The 19,776-nt window shown below is 53.9% G+C and overlaps 1 long non-coding RNA gene across 1 annotated transcript in view; it reads left to right on the plus strand.

Moving 5' to 3' along the window:
• Positions 1–19,411, plus strand: part of LOC131478138 (uncharacterized) — a 55,655-nt gene extending 36,244 nt beyond the window's left edge. The window contains exon 4 of the long non-coding RNA XR_009244324.1: positions 19,166–19,411. This is a non-coding gene — a long non-coding RNA (uncharacterized LOC131478138). The remainder of the gene's footprint in view (positions 1–19,165) is intronic.
• Positions 19,412–19,776: the final 365 nt, after the last annotated feature.

Here is a 19,776-nt window from a genome sequence, read left to right on the forward strand (position 1 = left end):
AGATAATACAGCATGTGGGCCTGCTGTCCGTGGTCCCTGGGGAAGTAAACAAAGCCCACGGCTGTGTGCTTTCACGAGCTCTGCGGGGGTGCAGTGCTGTGCCCTGGTTCACTGTGCAGGGAAGCCCAGCCTTTCCCATGTGCAGGGCACTTGCCCACGTCTCCCCTATGGGAGAGCTGTGGATTGGCACAGTGCTGCGAACACAGGGAGTATGCTTCACTGACCACTACATGCTACGACCACAGCCATTAAAAGGCAGAATAACATAGAAAGAGAGAGACACAGAGAGAGAGAGAGGCAGAGAGAGGTCTTCCAGCTGGGCCAGCCCAAAGCCGAGGCCCAGGAATTTCTTCTGGGTCTCCCACATTGGTACAGGGGCCCGAGGACTTGGGCCGTTGTTCACTGCTTTCCCAGGCACGTTTGTAGGAATCTGGATTAGAAGTGGAGCAGATGGGATGTTGGCACTGCAAGCCATGGTGTCACCTGCTCTGGTGCTGACCCTAGGATACTGGCTTCCAGGGCCTTTCTAAGCTGGTGTTGGTGCGGCCACCATGTAGCAGCACGACCAGGTTCCCAGCCCAGGGGGCCAGTGAGTCAGTGATGTAGGGTGCAGGCTGATGTCAGAAGCTGAGTTTGTGCTGTTGTTTGTCACTCCCCTGCCAGCTGATAGAGAGGCTCCTCCCGGTGGCTGGCAGATGCCTGGGACCTGGGAGGACATGATTCCTGACTGCCACCTCCACTGCCTTTCCCTAAAGCCAGTGATGGCCACAATCCCAGGATGCACAAGCAGTGCTGCTAACTGTGGACAGCTGCTCACAGATGCTGAGGAGGACAGGATGGGGCTGTGGGCACAGGAGGCAGCTCCTTGTGGCTGCTGTGGAGGGTAGACACAGCTGTGGGCATGAGAGGCAGGTCCTACTGGCCCGTTGGCTCTAGCTGGGATTTCAAGTCTATGTAAGCCCTGCAAAGGAGCCGGACCACCTCGGCTCCATAGCAGGTCCCACACTGTGACACGTGATTCGAATATCAGTCATGGAGACTGAGACCATGCCATCGTGGACCCTGTGCCATTTCTTGCTCCCCCTTCCCCACAGTTCATGGTTCCCCAATCCAGCTCATGCGCACCTTCCGGTTATCCACCAATCAAATGTAACCTGGCGCCTTACCTGAGAATCCCACTCCCCAATCTCTCCGGCCCTTGCCCCTGGTTTCCACCCGCCTACCTGTGGCTCAGATCATCTCAGTCACCAGTCCAGGGGCCAGCACACAGCGCGCACAGTCACATCACCTCAAATCACAACACAGAACCCAGAGAATGGGTGGGCTCCATGCCGTCCACCCAAACACAAGACTACCTCGAAAGGACTCCTTTCTCCTTCCCCCTCTCTCTTCCCTTCCCTTCCCTTCTTACCTGGCTCTTGCCTGTTCTCCTCCATCTTGTCCCTTCCCCTGCCCTGGCAGCCCCATCCTGCCACCAAGGCAGGAGACATGTCCCTTCCAGGTTTCTTCCCCTCCATTCCTGCTCCCGTTCCTGCCCTGCTGGAATAAAGGACCTACTAAGCACCTTGCTGCATCTGGGATTTTGGCCTGCAGTAAACTAATCAGGAAAAAAGGACTTGGCTGTGGGAATTAGCTGAGCGTAACAACATAAGGACTTTAAGAACTTGAAGTGCTGGTCCTTACTTAGTTCCAACTTTGGATCCCCACCCTCGCTTGCAATGACCATCAGGATTGCTCCAGAGGCCCCTCCCCCCGCAAAAAAAAAAATAGAATAGATAGTCGGAGAAATACAAGGAAAGCTTAGAACCAAACAGGAAACAATCAGCGTGGATCCACATCTACCTTACTAGGTAGGACACAAAGATTAGTTACTCCTCACTAGGGGATGGAGGATTTCTCTGCACACCCCTCCTAAAACTGTTCTGCACCTCAGCTGTTGACAAAGGCCTTGTTAGGTTTATAAGCCCGTTTAGATTATCCTAAAATCTACCAAGTTCAGCAAAATTATGCATCAACACAATAAACTGCTAAATACTAAAATGAAAACAGACACGAGACAGCTGAGTAGTACCCTATAGCCACTTTAAGATGTATAGCAGCCGGTTCTGAGTACAAACAAAAACTGAAGGGTCAATGAAGTCGTCACAGGATGTGGTTAAGAACTTGCACTGTTATAACCTATTGATTACTCAATACCATGTCAATTAATTCCATAATGTTGTAAATTGTTGTTGATGTTGTGCTGGGGCTTCTAATTGAGCGGGACGAGATTCTGCCAGCTCTGCCTCAGACCAGAGATGGTCTCCCCAAGAAACTGTTGAATTTATCTGGACAATAAGATGCTGGACTCTATGCTTAGTATATGTTTGCAACAAATGAATCTCGACTTAATTTGAACTATAATACTGCAACAAGGTGGAGGAATCCACCATGGGGGGAGGGCACAGGGAGGGGATGGGGGAATCCCAGAGCCTATGAAACTGTGTCACACAATCCAATGTAATAAATAATTTAAAAAAAAAAGAATAACACTTATCACATAGAAACTTAAGGAAAAAAAAAAGAACTTGAAGTGCATTTAAAGCCTAACACACACAGTGGACAGGGACCTTATGAGCCTGTGGCCACAGCACTGTGGCCTTTCCTAGTGTGAGCAGCAGGCAGCCCAGGGATGCTGGAATAATCAGACTTGGCCCCCACTTCATGCAGTGGAGCATGCTCAGTGGCACGCTCAGGGTATATAGGGCCACGGTGGGCATGGAGTGCAAGTCTTCCCATGAACATGATGGTGTGGTGATGTGAGAATCTAACCCAAAGCCTCTGGACTTGCTGTGAGACTCTTCCATCAGAAATTCCCTCAGGCATGCATGGCTTGGGATGGGAGTCAGCTGGGAGATGTCAGGAGTGCTCAGTGGGAGCCCAGGGCAAATGAGGAGAGAATGCAGGGCGTGAACCCTAAGTGCCAGGCCCAGTCAGTCCCTGCTCTTTTGAATACACGTGTTTCACAAACACGATTCACGTATTCCATCTCCATGCCAGCACGGGCCTTGGGGGCACGCCCAGGTGACCCTCCCCTACACCCAGCAGAGACGTGCCTCTGATTGTTATGCGGTGGACCCATCAAGTGTGTGCACATGGTTGTCGTGCAGTATGTAACGGGGGCGGGGCTTCCTGGGCGGCTGTTCCCACCATGTCAGGTCCCACAAAACCCCAAGTAGGCGAAGCTGGGCCCCAAGAGAGAGATTGACAAGTTCAGTGCTGGAGTCCTTGGTGTGGTGTGGTGTGGTGTGGTGTGGTGTGGTGTGGTGTGGTGTGGAAGAGGAAGGTGGCTGCAGGCGCGAGCCGGTTCTGCCTTGGGGGTCCTGGGCTATTGCATCACCGGCTCAGGCCTGTCCACTCTTCATCAGTAAAACTGCCCTCAGGTGAGCAGGAGGGTGCGCGCTCCCAGCAGCAGTGGTCGCAGCTGACGGAGGCGAGCTCGTCTGCTTCCAGTTCTGCTCCCAGCGCCTAGCCCAGGAAGCCGATGCTGTTCCTGCCGCCATGTCACAGGGAAGCCCAGCTGGCAGATGGTGGTGAGTGGTGTGCACACATTTCTTGCCTAGTTCACTGCACGCATGATGCTTGTCTTCAATCAGTGACCTGTGGGGCCGGCTCTCGGCCTCCGGACAAGGACCCTCCCCTCCTAGCATCAGCCTTCCACACCACCAGTGGCTGGTCTGCTGGCCCCGGCAGGAGAGCCACGGCTGTGCCTTCTGCACCTCTGCCTTTGTGGCTGGACTTAGCTCCACACAGGGCCCTTCCTGCTTTCGAGGCTGCTGGCCAGGTTCTCCAGGAAGAGTGTGAAGTCCGCTCTACGCCGACGGAGCTGGGAGACTCAGTGGGAGCTGCTGGGAAGGGAGGGATGTGGACAAAAGGGGTCCGGAAGTGAGTTGTGTGCAGTGTGTGATGCCGTGTTTAGGGCCAGCCTCAGCTGCTGCAAGACCACCGCTGCCTCTTCCTGAAGTGGGGTGCCCCACAGACTGCCCATGTGCTGCCTTAGACAGGCCCCTCACCACAGGGGGTTCTGCAGTGCGTGAAGCCAGTCGTTCAGAGTCAGGGAGCTGTCGCCTAACTGGAGGTGGTGAAATGTGCTATGGAGAGGCCTGTGGTCCTGGGCCTGGAAGCTGACCCAGGTGTACAGGAAAAGGAGCGGAGGGCACTCTCCCACCCACCGGGTTGGTTCCAGGGCACCTGGCCAGCAGACAGCTTCCCTCCCCCATTTTCTGACTCCAAACCTCGATGGTAGCGTATGAAGAGACTGCAATTGTAGCCTAATGAGATGGTTCTGATGTGTGTGCAGGAGGCACACCTGGGGCTGGGGGTGGTGGTGCAGGGAGCCAGCCTGAGTCTCCGTGGTGGTGCAGGAGCACACCTGAGTCCTTTCGAGGTAGTCTTGTGTTTGGGTGGACGGCATGGAGCCCACCCATTCTCTGGGTTCTGTGTTGTGATTTGAGGTGATGTGACTGCTGAGGTCTTACTGCTAAGAAGAAGGAATTTTGTATAACTTGGGGCCTATGGCTGCTTCTCTCTGCTGGTCTGAATGTTCCTGGAGTTTCACAGGGGCCAGTACTGACCAGGGTCCCCAGCGTTTCACAGAGGCGGTAGTGGCCAGTGTCCCTGGCATTTCACAGGGGGCGGTACTGACCAGTGTCCTGCAGGGAAGGACGGATGGCCTGTGATGCCCTGAGCACACCTCTCTGTGAGGAGGGAGGGCTCTCCTTGTGTCCTCCTTTGCTCAGGGGCGGTGTGTGCAGGACTGGGGGTCGCACTGTGTGGCACCTGCTCCTCCAGGCGAGCCTGGGGCGTCGCACTGAGGGAGGAGTGTGCTGGCCTAGCCCTAGGTGCTTGGTGGCACAGGCAGTGGCTGTAGGTGAAGTGGACACTGTGACCTGCACAGGTTCCGTGGAGGTCAGTGCTGGCTGGGACAGCATAGCCGAATTCACAAGTGGACAGAGGCGTCACGTTTGTCACGTGGCCGGGCGAGGCTGTGTAGGGATGGGAAGAGCCAGGCTCACATTTGCTGGTTGAGCAGGCGCTCTGCACTGATTCAGAGCTTGGCTGGGAACCGGGTGGGGAGAGGGCAGCTTGGAATAGCTTTTAGGAAAAACGAAATTGCTTTTTTACTGGATTCTTTCAGATGAAGCCAAGCAGATGAATAATGTGTGCATTTTGTGGCAGTTAAGCAAAGCCCTGTGATTGGTGTGATCCAGGCAGCAAGGACTTCGGAGGAGGAGATATAGGTTGGAAAATTCCACTACTCACCCAGCAGGCTCCCTCAGGACAAGATGGTTCCTGGGAAGGCTGCTGGGATTCCTGGCATTCTTGCATTATCTCACTCTGCAGGGGCTTGCTGGCTACGCCCGCCTCCCTGCCTGTGTGACCACAGTCAAGGTTCCTGGAGCCTGGGGCACCTCTGGGCTCGCTTCTTTTCTTGGGTGTCCTCTCACTGCACGGGTCTCGTTGGATACTCTGGGGACTGGCAGGCTGCTGTGAGGATGGTGGGTGCTGTTTAGCATGAGAGTGGGCCTGAGAGGAGACCCCCCCATGAAGGCTGGAAGGAGAGGTGCCCTTGCCCTGAGTTAGTGCTGGTGATCCCCGGGGGTGACCTGGTCTGGCTGCGGTGTAAAGGGCAGCGTTAGCGTCCGGGGCTGGGACCTGGAAGTGTCCTCTCCTTTGTATCCTGTGCCCAGTTAGTTCAGGAGCAAGAGGCTCGGGGTCCCAGAGCACAATCTGGAATGTTCCCCTCTTTGGAGGAGTTCCTGGATCCTTGGCTTTGCAGGCATTTAGGTGACGGATTGGTGCATGGGACATCTCTCTCTCTCAACTATGCCTTCAAATAACTAAATGCACAGAAGGTGGAATATGAAGTTAATGCGCTTGTGTCGGCTAAACATGACAATCCTACACCCAAATAACTATTTCATTCCTGTACATTGTTTGTAATTTGTCTTACCTGTGATGTATTAGGGAAAACACATTTGTGTTTTTGAGACTGGCTTATTTCACTAAACTTAATGATTTCCAGTTGCATCCATTTTATTACAGGAGACAGGACTTTATTCTTTTTATGGCTGAATAGTATTTCATAGTGTGCGTGATCACATTTTCTTCATCTACTCATTAGTTGATGGGCGTCTAGGTTGACGCCATATCTTAGCTATTGGGAATTGAATTGCCATAAACACGAGGGTATAACTAGTTAGTCCTGTTCTGATTTCATGATCTGTGGGTGAATTCCCAGGTAGATCTGTTTCCAGATCTCTGAGTAAGCTCCATGCTGTCTTTCACCATTATTGCTAGCAGTAGATTAGGGTAGCTTTTCCCCTACGTCCTCACCAGAATTTTAATTTTAATTTTATTTCGACTTTTGGATAATAGCCATTCTAACTGGCACGAGGTGACACCTCGTTGTGGTTTCTATCTGCATTTCCCTGATGTCTGGTGAACCTGAGCGTTTTATTCACATGTCTCTTGGTTATTTGTATTTCATCCTTTGAAAATTCCCTGTTCATGTGCTTTGCCCACTGCTTAATTGGACTGTTTGTTAAGTTTCTTTATTAATCCTTTATAATTATGTTTGTTACCTCTTCACTTCGTTATTGGTTGCCTTTTGTAGTGCAGAAGTGTCTTAGCTTGATATAATCACATTTGTCTGCTTTTGTCTTTCTTGCCTGTGCTTCTGAGGTCTTTTACAAGAAGTTTGCCCATGCCAGTGTCTTAGAGTTTCCCCAATGTAATTTGAGGACATTGGGTAACAGATTGGATCCTTGGTCCTAGGTAGGTGTCTTGGTCGAAGGTAGCTGTTTCCTACTGTGCTCAGGTGAGGGCGGAGTTGACCCTGGTGCCCCTCCCCCTGCATCTGAGGGGAGTTGACCCTGGTGCCCCTCCCCCTGCAGCTGAGGGGAGTTGACCCTGGTGCCCCTCCCCCTGCAGCTGAGGGGAGTTGACCTTTTGTAATACCATCCCCACTGTACCATGTCTGAGGGGTGGAGTTGGTTCTGTTTTTCTGCATCACAGCCCACATGTGCAGGTCGGAGGGGGCTGGGGACTTGTCATACCTGCCTGTCATTGTGGAGTCCCGGGTGTGGCCCGTCAGGTGGCCTTGCACCCACCCCTCATATCTGTAAGGTGCTGGCGTCTTTACCTATGTCTCCTCCCCATGGTAACATTTGGTTTGTGGTCCTGAGGGCTGTTATGGGTCTGCAGTCAGAACCTGGAGACACAGCTCTCAGCTCTATGGCTGTAGCACCCTGGCACCTGGTTAGCGACAGGCACCTTTGTGAGAGCTGCTACCAGGGCCAGTACTGTTCCTCTGCACAGGTGCCGGTGGTGCCGGGCAGGACTGAGGGGGAATGTAGGGTTGTGGGAGTGTGGAAGAAGGTCACCTTCATCTGTTCACTCAGGAAGTGGGGATCGGGACTCCTGTGAGTGAAGACCTGTGTGAGGCAGCGCTGGCACTGAGCGAGAAGTATAGGGGCAGGCAGCGAGCCAGGGACCCCTGAGGAAGGACTTAGGGCCAACTCAGAGGAGGCTGTTGGAGCTTGTGTGAGTGAGGAGTAGGAATACCTGTCACAGGGCTGGGGGTGGCCAGGGTGCTGAGTGCTTGCAGCAAAGCTCCGGCTGGAGGTTGCGCTGGGGTAAGATGTCCCAGAGCCTGGAAGCAGCTGCTGCTGCAACCAGTCCTGTCCTCCTTGCTCTCCCCGTTGCCCTCCCAGGCTGGGACTGGATTCTGTAGGCAGAGGAGAGGCTCTGAGAGCCAGGAACCCAGTGCCTGCCCAGGCTGTGTCTCCCAGAGTGACCCTGGCCCAATGGGGGTGCAGGTATAGCGTCTCAGGCGTGTGGCCCTGCAGCCTGGAGTGCATACACACCTCACTTGGACAGCCTGCGTCTGAATCACAGCTTGTTTCTCTGGCTGTTGCTCCAACTTCCAGCCCGGGAAGAGCCAGGAGCACAAGGGAAGGCTCTGTCTGAATCTCAGACTGTGGCCCAGCTGGCCATGCAGTTTCCCGTCACGTATTTGTGCTAAAGGTACCCAGGTTACCGCGTACCCACCCGAGTTGATCAGCACAAGACTGGCAAGTGAAACGTTTGACCTTGTTAGAGGCAGGCACTGACCCAGTGTGGGGAGCTGGTACTGGTGTTTATGGAGTACATGCCAGCTCTGCCCTCAGAGATGTATGTGTGGACACTCAGTGTGTGTCCAAAGCCCTCCCACAGAGCAAACTTACATACAGATTCAGAAAACACACCGACTGTGACCCCTTGTCCTGGAAGGGCAGGTCGGTCCAGGGAAGCCAGCCTCATTTGGGCGCTCTTGGCCATCCCAGCCTGCCAAGGGCATGAAGCCAGGAGCAACTTTGGGAACATGAGGAGACAGAGGCCAGCCTGGCACTCTGACTGTGAGATGGACAGGTGCTGGGGCTTAGTCCTTGGTTATTAATAGGCTGAAAATTCTGGTGAGGTTGTGGGGTTCAGCGCCAGCAGTGTTGTAGGCAGCTGTATGTGCTCCCTGGGGCCCAGGGCCTCCCCAGCCATACTGTCCCCTCCCACTCTTGTCTCCCTCACCTGCTTCACCTAGCGTCCCCTGACAGCCATCCCACACAAGTCATCCTTCTTGTGGATACCGTGAGGAGAGCCCTGAAGATGGGCATGTGCCTGCCAGGGCTGGTCTGTGCCGAGCAGCTGAGGGCACTTGGCTCCCACTCTGCTGCTCCGAAGCCTCGGTCCTCGGGAGCTCCAGTTCCTCCATGAGATGCAACGATGTTTTTAGCCCCTGTCCTAGCACACCTGATGAGCTCTATCCACTGTGTAGCTGTCCCCTTCTAGTGTTACAGTTGTCCCTGGCTTCCAGATGGCCCTACTGACAACTGTTATGTGTCAACACATCTGTAAGCGTAGTCTGTGCGCGGGAGGGTGAAGAGTCACGGATACACAGTCTATAGACATGGTGGGAGAAGAGAAGTTCCTGAAGCCACCAGGGACCTCCCAGCTGCAGTGTGTTGGTGCTCGGACCCTGGGGCAGCTTCTTGTACCTGTTGGCTGCTCTCCTTGACAGGCCGCTGCAGGTAAACATTCCTGGTTAGTGGGTCTGTAATGCAGGTGGTGGCCAGTTACTGGCCAACAGTCTGGTACCAAGCCCCTCAGTCAACCTTGGGTGGGCCTGAACCTGCAAGTGGCTGCAGACCTTGCCCCAGAGTTGAGCTTGCTGTCCTTGCTAGATGTAGCTCTTCTAAAGGAGACTCTGCATAGAGCTGTATCGAAGTGCCATATTCATCGGCAGGGTCTCTATGGGTGGACTTGTCCATGTGGGCAGGGTCCCTATGGGAGGCCCATCCCCATGGGCAGAGTCAACCTGGTAGACAGGGCTGTGCCCATAAGCAGGGTTGTTTTCATGGGCAGGGTTGTCCCATAGTCAGGATCAGTTCCATGAGCACTGAGTTGTTGTGGGCAGGGTCTCTGTGGCCAGGGTAGCTCCAACGGGCAGGGTCCCTATGGGCAGGGTGGTCCTGTGGGTAGGGTCTCTGTGGCCAGAGTGGTCCCCGTGGGCAGGGTCTCTGTGGCCAGAGGGTCCCCATGGACAGGGTCTCTGTGGCCAGGGTAGCTTCCATGGGCAGGGTCCCTGTGGGGCAGGGTGGTCCCTGTGGGCAGCCTTTGGCCAGAGTTTGGGGTAGAGCATAGGAGATCAGCCATACTGGGGGTGGCTGTTGGGTCAAGGTGCAGGTCTGTGCGGGTTGCTGAGGAAGTGACGTTGGACGGGAACACATTAGTGCATCTGAGGCAGATGGAGCATCTGGGTCCAGGGTTTGGTCCCACGGGGAATTCTGTGGTGATGTCCCTGTCCTGTAGAGGTGGATGTCAGTACACCCCTAGTCCCTGGCTGTCTCACCCATGGGTACTGCTCGTGTGGTAGGAGGTGAGGTGCTAGGTTGTGAGGTGCTAGGTTGTGGGCTCTGGAACTTGAGCTCACTGCCTGTGAGGAAGGTGCCTGTGCAACAGAGGACCAGGGCACGGGGAGGGCCAAGTCCTCTGCCCGCATCACCCCCAAGTCTGCCCCTGCAAAGGGCCAGGGTCTGTGCGTCAGTGGGCATGTTCGCTGCTTCCCCAGCCAGCCCTGGCAGCTTGCTCTTCCTCCAGCCTGGATCTGCTGCTGCTGTTCTCAGGAACAAAGCGTGTTGTTTGTTTTATTGTGTTTCCCAGGAACACCACTGCCTGACCTCGGCCACATCTGTGACTTCCCTATCTAAATTTGTTATGAACTGGGAAAAATGTTTACACTCTGGCTGGCATGTGCTCCATTAGCTGTCCCATGGCAGAGTGTTAGCAAGCAGCCAACAGCCAGAAGCCAGGATTTCTGCTCAGAGCTCACCGAGAACTCTGCTGGCCCCTGTTCTCACAGCAGGACTGATTTAGAAATCGTCATGGCAGGGGCATTGGGGTGCAAATGTGGCTCTGGGCTGTGGTGAGTGTTTCTGGGCTGGCAGGTACACATGAGTGATGTGTCAGCTACACCTGAAGGGGTCAGCTCGACCTCAGCGCTGCCACATCACCAAGGTCCCTGTGTGGTGTGTCCTGTGACGGGTCCTCTGCCTGAGCCGGGGGCCCTGGCAACCCTGCCGCAAGTGGGCCGTGCCCTCCGAGGGGGGAACAGAGACCCCTGCTGCTGCACATTCAGGCCTGAGTGGAGGATGGCATCAGCCGTTAAGTGCTTCAGGTGCAGAGGGTGTGTCGTGTCATCGTGTTTCTGGGGTGGACCCACACCTCCTTCCCACTGTGTCTGTGTCCCCCACCCAGTCCTGCCTGTCGCTCCTTGTCCTCCTTCGTCCTGGCTCTCTGAAGTCCTTCCTGAACCAGGCCTGAACCAACCCGTGCTCCCCCCGGCCTTCGGGAGAGCCTGCAGTCTCAGTGCCCTCCGGGGGTCTCTGCTGGTGCACACGTCCTCCACATTGATAGCCTTCCGTCCTTTCCCCCGCTGTCCCCGCGCCCAGCACAGCCTGAATATCCCTGTCATGCTGAAGTCGAGTCTCCATGTGACCTCATGCTGAATCTGTTTTCCCTGACTGTCAGGCTGGCTCTGTGTGTCTGTGGGAGACCTGAGAAGACAGGCTGTAGGATTTGGGGCTGACCGCTGTGACCTCGGGCCAGGCACATGAGCTCTTGGGGCTCTGCTTTGTCTACCTGTGAAGTGGGAACCAGCATGCTATATGCTGCCTGGCAGTGGACAGCCAGCTGTGTTGGATCTGTTGTCCAGTTTTGTGCGCATGGTTCCTAGATGTCTGTTAAGGAACTCGCCTCTGTTTTGTGTTGACAATCAGCAGTCACGGGGCTCGGTGCCGACTTCGCTGTTGTAGGACCCTGGCGCCAGGTGTGTGGGATCTGAGGACCCCCACCCAGCTTGTGAGCATTCATGCCGGGAATGGCCGTCGGGCCCAAACCTTTCTCAACTTGCCACCGCTCCCTGCCCTCCTGCTCAGCCCCCACTCAGCCACCCTTCACACGCCGCCCACCCAGCAGCTGGCACCTGAAGCTGCAGGCTGTGGCAGCAGGAGGATGTCCGCTCGGGGCGTGGACAGTGGCCATGAAGTCCCTGCAGCCAGCAGTTGTGACTGTGAGCCACTGCAGCAGGTTCTGTGTCCTGTGGTCTGTGCTTGTCATCTTAGAGCTAAGCCTCTTCCTGCATCTAGAAAACGGGGGACAATTGCTGTGCCCCCTGTTTTCAGGGACCCAGGAAAAAGCCTCTGTAGAGAGGAAAACTGAGAGTTCAAGCTGTGGGAGTGATCATTCAGCTTAGCAGTCGAGCCTGTGGCCTCCTGCATTGGACGGCCTGAGATTGGCTCCTGACCCCAGTTCCCGGCTGCCGTGGGCTGCAGGAGGCATCTGAGATGCCTCAAGTCATTGGATTGCTGACGCCCATGTGAGAAACCTCAATTCAGTTCTTGGCTCCCAGCTTCAGCATGGCCCAGCCCTGGCGTCTGTGGGCATGTAGGAAGCGAACCAATGGGAGGGAGGTCTCTCCCTCTCAAATAAGCAAAGAGGACTCTAGCTGTGGCTCTGAGAGCTGTTGGCAGCTGCTCTAGTTGCCTGCCTGGCAGTCGGCAGTATTTGCAGTGATTCTTAACCTTGGCATTGGCTGCTGACGTTTGAAGTGCGTGACGCGAGCTCTGCCTGATTCCCATGTGGAGCAATGAGGCTTCATCTCCCCAGAGAGGGTTTTCCACATGAAACCTCAAATGTGGCCCCACCCCACCTGCCTGCACATGTCTTGTGTTGCCCTTTCTCTTCAAGGGTGGTGCCATCTCGTAAGGCCTGGTGGTCATTGCCACCAGTTCTGGGTAGGTCTCTGGCCAGAGGATGATATCATATGGGACAGTCTGGCACCTCCCTTGCTCTCTAGCCCAGGGTTCAGATGAGCAGTCCTGCGTGTTTTCCCTGCTGGGCCTCAGGCGGCTGTTTCTATTGGGTCCTGGATCCTCCAGTCTTTGAAGCTACTGGGAAATCTCTTGTTTTGTTATATTCTGGGAGGGACACATTTCTAATGGGAAAGGAATTGGATTTTGTTTTGTTTTTGTTTTGCTCCATTTTGACCGTGATGTCTTTGGGAGTGACCAGCTGAGCTTACTATCCAGCCAGGAAGGCCACACAAGTTGGAGCGTGTTAAGGGGCAGGGATCTGTGGTGAGTATAGCTCCACACTTGGCCAACCACTTGTGTACATGATCCTGGAGTGGGTCTGGCTCTGCTGTGGCTGTGGAGTCCCTTGCCAAGGTGTCCTGCTCCATAGGAGTGGGTCTGGCTCTGCTGTGGCTGTGGAGTCCCTTGCCAAGGTGTCCTGCTCTGTGGAGTCTCTTGCCAAGGTGTCCTCCGCGGGAGTGGGTCTGGCTCTGCTGTGTCTGTGGAGTCTCTTGCCAAGGTGTCCTGCTCCATGGGAGTGGGTCTGGCTCTGCTGTGGCTGTGGAGTCTCTTGCCAAGGTGTCCTGCTCTGTGGAGTCTCTTGCCAAGGTGTCCTCCGCGGGAGTGGGTCTGGCTCTGCTGTGTCTGCGGAGTCCCTTGCTAAGGTGTCCTGCTCCGTGGAATAGGGCCGGCAGCACCAGTGCCTGCTGCAGAGGTTTTAGGAATTGTAGCATGATGAACTTGGTGGAGTCCCAGGGTGTACTGTGGTATGAAATGCTTCCTGCTGCCATCCCTGAAGACTGGTGTATCACTACTGGGTAAAAATTGCTTGCAAACATAGCTTTGCTTAGGAGTACCATACGAAGTTTTGAAATATGTGCTCATAGAGACATGAGGCTAGTTAGCGTGTATTACACTCAAATGTCTTGTGTATGATGTGAAAACACTTAAAATCTACGAAAAGAAACATTGTGTTCTTTATAAAACAGTCACCTCCTTCAGGTTCCAGTACAGAGATGTAAATGCAGTGTTGTAACTACAACCAGTTCAATTTGTAACTACAATTACCCCCTACGTTATACCACCATCTCCACCTTCAGTACACCATGCGGTGTTGTAACCACTTCTCTGCCTTCTTGTGTGAGTCAGACCATTATAGATGCTCACCAACATAGCTGTTTGTGTCCTGAGCTGTCTTGCTGAGCACATGGTTTTGGGTTGGACAAGGGGTTTTGCTTCCTGGAGCCTGTAGGTGGCCTCTCTGAAAGTTCTTGGCTTTCGGTGGTGTGTCATGTCTTTCCATCTTCCAGCGTCAAGTTGTTTTGTGTCTCTTAGATTGCAGGAGTAGGGGCTCAGCTGCACCTGGCTATCTCAGTTTCTAGGTTTTATCTAAAATACTTCCATATTCAATGATAGGCTGTGCTAGCAAAGTAGTTTAAAAGAAGTACCCAGTCATTGAAAGGCACAGACGGAGAGCAAGCAGGGTGTCCAGCGTGAAGACACATTGTCTGAGTTACGGTGGTTATCTGAGTAATCTTTGTCTTCATCATTAGACTTGGTATGTTTATTTTTTAGAACCATTTTATTATTTTTATTTGAAAGAGAGCAAGCAAACAAGCTTGCTTCCATCTGCTGGCTCACTCCAAACATGCCTGCAGCAGTCAGGGCTCTGCCAGGCCAAGTCAGAAGCCAGGAGCTCCACCATGGTCACCCGCCCACACGAGTGGCAGTATTTAAGCCAATCCCTGCTGCCTCTCAGCGTGTGCATTAGCAGGAAGCTGGATTTGAAGGCAGAACTTGCAGTGTAATACAGGGAGGCAGGTGTCCCACTCAGTGTCCTTAGTGCTCCACCAAACGCCTGCTCTTGTCATAGTCTCTAGATTCCCTGAGGGGGAGGATGCTTGTCTACATCACATTCCAGGAGCCAGCATCCGATAGTGCATGTGCGGACCTGGGATCCCAGCGAGCCTGTGGGTACATGCATGGTCACACAGTACATGTTCAAACAAGGGATTCCTGAGGGCCTGCGCACGCATGGTTGCACAGTAGATGTTCACACAGGATTCTAGCGAGCCTGTACAGTAATAAAAACCATCCTTTGACTGTTACTAGTTTGTATACATATGTAGTTTAAATTTCATTCAGTGATCCTTTTAAGAGGGGAATTTTAGAAGGAAGGAGGGAGAGAGTAAAAAAAAGATTGAGAGGGAGCAAGGTTGGTCTCCAATCCGCTGATTCTCTCCCCAGATGCCCACAGTAGCTCTCTGGGTTGGGCTGAATCTAGGAGCCAGGAGTCCTGTCCATGTCTCCGAGTCCTTCAATCCCAGAACCCCGTTCTCTTGAGTTGTTATTGCTGCTTCCTCAGAGCTGCGTTAGCAGGGACATGGTGTCTGTCACTGCCACAGAGTGTGGGCAGTGGCTGGCAAGCAGCTCCTGTGCAGTTAGTGGGACTGGCACACATTTTCTGATGGGGAGAAGGCTGCTGTGGAGGTTCCAGCCCAAGCCCATCACCCCAGACCTTGAGGCCCCGGTGAGGGGGAGGAGGAGGGGTGTGTGCTGAAGGGAACTGAGGAAAGGCTGTTCTGCGTGGTAAGAATGTGGCTAGCCTGAGAGGGCATCTGTTGACCTCTGGGAGCGTTTCAGCTGCAGGTCAGGGTAAATCTCCCAGCGATGCCAGTTGTCCCCTTGGGAGCCCATGTCCATGGTTGGGAAGCACACATCTATAGGCAGGCCTGTCCATGGACCAAGGAGCAGGGGACTACTGTGCAGCAGAGCAGAGACTGTCCAGCACCGAGGAGAGGCTGACCTGGTGGCCTCGACCCCTGCATGGGAGTGAAGTGGGAAAGAGGACGGAGTCTCAGGGAGAGGCCCCAGGGGCACAGCATGCATGGATCAGTTCCAGGGATCCTTGTGCCCTGCAGCGGTGCTTGCTCTCTGGCCCCACTGCAGGGCGCAGCCTGCACACAGTGGGACAGTGGGCATCTGCATGGATGTGAAGGAATTGACAGGCAAGAGGGCAGCTGGAGCAAGACTGCCATGGCACAGGCCAGCAGCTACTTCTACCACTTGCCTGGCATAGGGGCCAATGCAGGCTGAACTGCCATGGGTGTTTATGCTCTGTCTGCTGGAGTCAGCCCTATGCCAGCTCGGAACATGTGCCGTACTGTTGGTCCAGGCTGTCTGCTGGCCTCTGAGCCCAGCTTGCATTCCCATGCAACGTCCTTGGCCACTTTCATAGAAGGTCAGTGACATTACCTCTGTGGAATGCCCTGGCCTCAGAGCTGGTGTCTGTGGTGGAAAAAACCAGCGTGGCTACCCTCCTCGGTTGCCTCATGTGTCTGATTTCAGACTTATCTTCGCATCATGTTGGCAAAGCGCTGCTTATAAAATTGCTCCTGTGCATGCTGCCCTGATGAGAGGTGCTCTTGGCTAATTAGGTAGAAGTGAATCAACCACAAAAGGGGCTCAGAACTGGAGCGTTCCTGAAGTCTGTGAGTGAACGTATGCTTAGTGGCTATTAATGTATTTAAACCCTGCGTTCAGAGACTCGGAACAAGACATACGTTATTTGCTACTGCTGACTTGTGGGGAGTAAACCAAATGTTCTAAGTCACGAGTTAAATTCTGGCCTCTCTTTCCCATTTGAAATGACCTGCTGGACTCCTGTTCACGCAGAAGGAACTCGCTGTGTTTCCGAGCAGGATGAATCCTGGCCCCCACCTCTGACTGTGTTCTGTTCCGTGGTGCTCTGATGTGACTTTGGGTCCCTGGGCCCACAGCATTCACGCCCTCAGTTCGCTGCTGGGGCCTCTCTGAGCCCCAAGAATGAGGCGAGGGGTAGACCCCCGTGGCTGGAGATTGGCCTTGCCCGCCTGGAAGAGGGGCAGACCTGGAAACTCTTTGCCTCAGAGTACCTTCACCCCTTTGGGTGCCAAGGGAACAGCAGCCTCTCTGTGACCCCTGTGCATGAGATCATGTGGAGACCCTGCTGCACAGAGCTGCATGCTGCTGCCTGGCCAACCTGAGAGAAAGTTAGGGCCTTTACTTGGATGATTCTGCAGAAGGCTGCGTTCCTTGTGGGGACGGGGAGCAGCAGTCCTCTTTGAAGACAGCAGCTGACGTCTGCTGCCACTTGTGGATGGGTGTGTACGTCAGGGAGGAGACAGAGCCACTGAGGCCTGCGTCATTTGGGTGCAGTGACCACGCAGTGACCCCTGCGTGAGGGGCAGTGGACAGCACTGGTGTTTTCTCTTACAGACACTTCTGGCCTTCAGCATTTATTTTGATTTTTTTTTTTTTTGGGTCAAGTCTGAGCTAGTCAGTCATGTGTTTCGCTGAGAGCCATGGCAAAGTTTTGAAACCATCCTGTACATTTTCATTTTCATTTGTTGGAAGTGTCACTGCAGGCTGCCTGTTTCCAAAGTCCACCCCGTGGCACACAGGTGAACTCTTCACGGGAAGTGGATTGCTCACTGGGAGCTGCAGGCTCGGCCAGGCCCACTCACTCTGGCTGTGGGAATCAGAGACCAGATGGGAGCGATCTGCTGCCTGAGCAGCTGTTTGAGAGCGAAGTATGGACTAAGCGTGAACCTGGGTGGAATTTGTTCACTCACTAGAGTTGTGTGCATGCATTGTGCTGCATTGGGCTTGGCTAAATGTGCATGGAAGGGGGAAAGAGAAGCAGTTGGAGGCACAGAGAGAGAGAAGATGGAGGCACACAAAGAGACAGACTGATGGAGGCACGCGCACACACAGAGGCGAGGCAGATGGGGACAGAGAGAGAGAGAGAGAGAGAGAGAGATGAGGCAGACGGAGGCACACCGAGATGCTCACAGATGTATGACTGGACACGACAAAGGCCACCAGGACACTGTCCATGGCCAGCAGCCCTGCCTGCTGCACTCCCACTCACATGCCCTGTGGCAGACCCTGGGCTGTGCAAACATGAAAGGCCCAGTTGCTCACCCACACTGAGCTGCAGTGTTGCCAGCCTCATAGCTACAGAAACGCCCGGCAGCCAAGTTCTTGTCTGGTTTTGAATCCAGGAGAGTCCTTGTGTGTGTACACAAAGGTGCGGGCAAAGTTGGTCTTCCCAACTCACAGTGCAGATTGTTCAGTGGCATAAAACTGTATTCATATTCACGCTCGAAAGGGATGACACAGATGGAGTGGCCTCATGGAGATTTAAAATGGCAGCAGTCAAATATTAGGCAGTTTTACTCCAAACAAAACCTCCCCGCGACACCTTAACTGTGGCTGTTCCCTTGGGAGGCAGCTTACCTTTAGTTGCTTTTCAAGGTGAGCCTGGGGCCGCTGAGCTCACAGCAAGTCATCTGTCCCAGGGTTTGGAGGCCATCTCTGTGGCTTTCCCAGGTTCGTTCTCAAAGATCTATCCTGGTTCTGTGTCCACGGCATTTTGTCTGCACTGAGCTACGTGTGTGCATGTACATATCTATGTGTGTGCGTACTGAAGCTGATCCTAGCAGGTCAGTCTGTTTTCCCAGGTGGGAGGCAGATGCCGTGGGCCCATGTGTCTGCCCGAAGTTACCAGACGTGTCTCATTGTTTTAGATAAGTTCCAGCAACAACTGGCTGCAATATCACAACAGTGCTCTTGGGATGCTGGTTGTGCTCACGTTTGGCCTGTAACCCTTTGGGCTCAGCATCCTTAATTGGAGCTGTGATCTGTCTTGGACTCATGTGTTGCTTTATAGAGCAGTGTTTAGGGCACCTTGCTCTCTGTCTCTGTGGAGTACAGGTCCCCCTTGTGTTCCTCCACTCATCCTTGTGCCATCTGGAAGGGCTAATGTGGTGGTCCTGAGGCACGTGTCCCTGTGGGCAGCTGCTGACTGCAGGGCCTTCCTTCCTTCCAAGCCTCTGTGTGGCTCTGAGTTCTCTGCATGTCAGGCCTGTTGGGGACTTGGGGTGGCACTTGGGCATCTGTCATAGCATATGGTCATGGCCACTGAGTGGCAACCTGTGATGTCACAGGTGGTGGCATGGATGCTGCTGTCAGCTTAGTGTGGGATCTGGGCTGGTAAGAAACATGAGTGGAAAATTAAACGTTGACATTAATTATGGGAATGGGCAAGCAAAAATGGAAGAAGTCTTCCATGATAAAGGGTTCAGTCAAGAATCCTCATCAGAGTTCTGTGTGGAGGTCACCAGCTTGCAGGGTTTGGACCAGCAGTATGTGGAAGTCTGCAGTGTGGTATGATGTGGGCCAGCAGTGTATGGTGGTCAGCAGTGTGGTGTGGGGTGGTGTGGACCAGCAGTGTGGTGTGATGTGTGGTGTGGAGCTACAGTGTGTGGTGGTCAGTGGTGTGGTGTGGTGTGTGGTGTGGTGTGGTGTGATGTGGAGCTACAGTGTGTGGTCAGCAGTGTGGTGTGGTGTGGTGTGGTGCTGCAGTGTGTGGTGGTCAGCAGTGTGGTGTGTGGTGCTGCAGTGTGTGGTGGTCAGCGGTGTGGTGTGGTGCTGCAGTGTGTGGTGGTCAGCAGTGTGGTGTGGTATGGTGTGGTGCTGCAGTGTGTGGTGGTCAGGTGCCTCAACCAAGGGTCTGACAACCCTGCTGTCGCAGCCCAGTCCCAGGAATCTCTGTGTGTTTCTGTTTCATCCACAGCTATGCCTGTTTCTGAGCTTGGTTAACCGCTCTAGAAACTAGTCTCAGACTTCTTGTTTTGCTTGTAAAAATACCAGATAAATACACACAAATGACTGTGTTTTTCTTTTTCCATTGTCAGGGTCTGTTTGCTGCGAAACTCAGGACAGACGCACACATACACACTAGCCTACAGCCTGGGGGCTCCGCCATGTGCCCCACAGATGTGCCTGGCCTGGGATTGTCTGACCCTCCTTAGGACTGCACAACAAAGGTGAGAAAGAGTGCTGCCTTTCTGTTTTGTGACATTTTTGTGATGGCATGGATATATTTATGAAATCTAGCCCTGAGGTTCCCCCTTTTCTGGAAAGATAACACATGAAGAATTGTTTTTGGAATAGTAAATTGTCCAATTCCCTATCCCATGTGCTTCAAATGTGCTTGAGGTGACTGTGATGGGCTGACTTGGGAGCAGTGAATGATTCTCAGATTTCTGAGGGAACCACACCACTCTGACATGCCTGGTCAGAGGCACACAGAGTGATGTCGCCGGGCACCACCACGTTGCAAGTGTCCTCGGGGCCGTCTCCTCTCTCCTTCACAGTCTGGCCTGTGGTTGGTGCAGTGCTGGCAGAGTGCTCCTCTGAGCTCAGCGCTGTGGGAAGTGCTGCTCAGGATGGGAGAAAGGGGCTCTGCGGCTTGTGGCTTGTCCATTGGCCGAGCGGCTCTCGCACATCCTGCAGTTCTGACGCA

Source organism: Ochotona princeps, chromosome 27, assembly GCF_030435755.1.
Source record: "Ochotona princeps isolate mOchPri1 chromosome 27, mOchPri1.hap1, whole genome shotgun sequence".
Taxonomy (NCBI): domain Eukaryota; kingdom Metazoa; phylum Chordata; class Mammalia; order Lagomorpha; family Ochotonidae; genus Ochotona; species Ochotona princeps.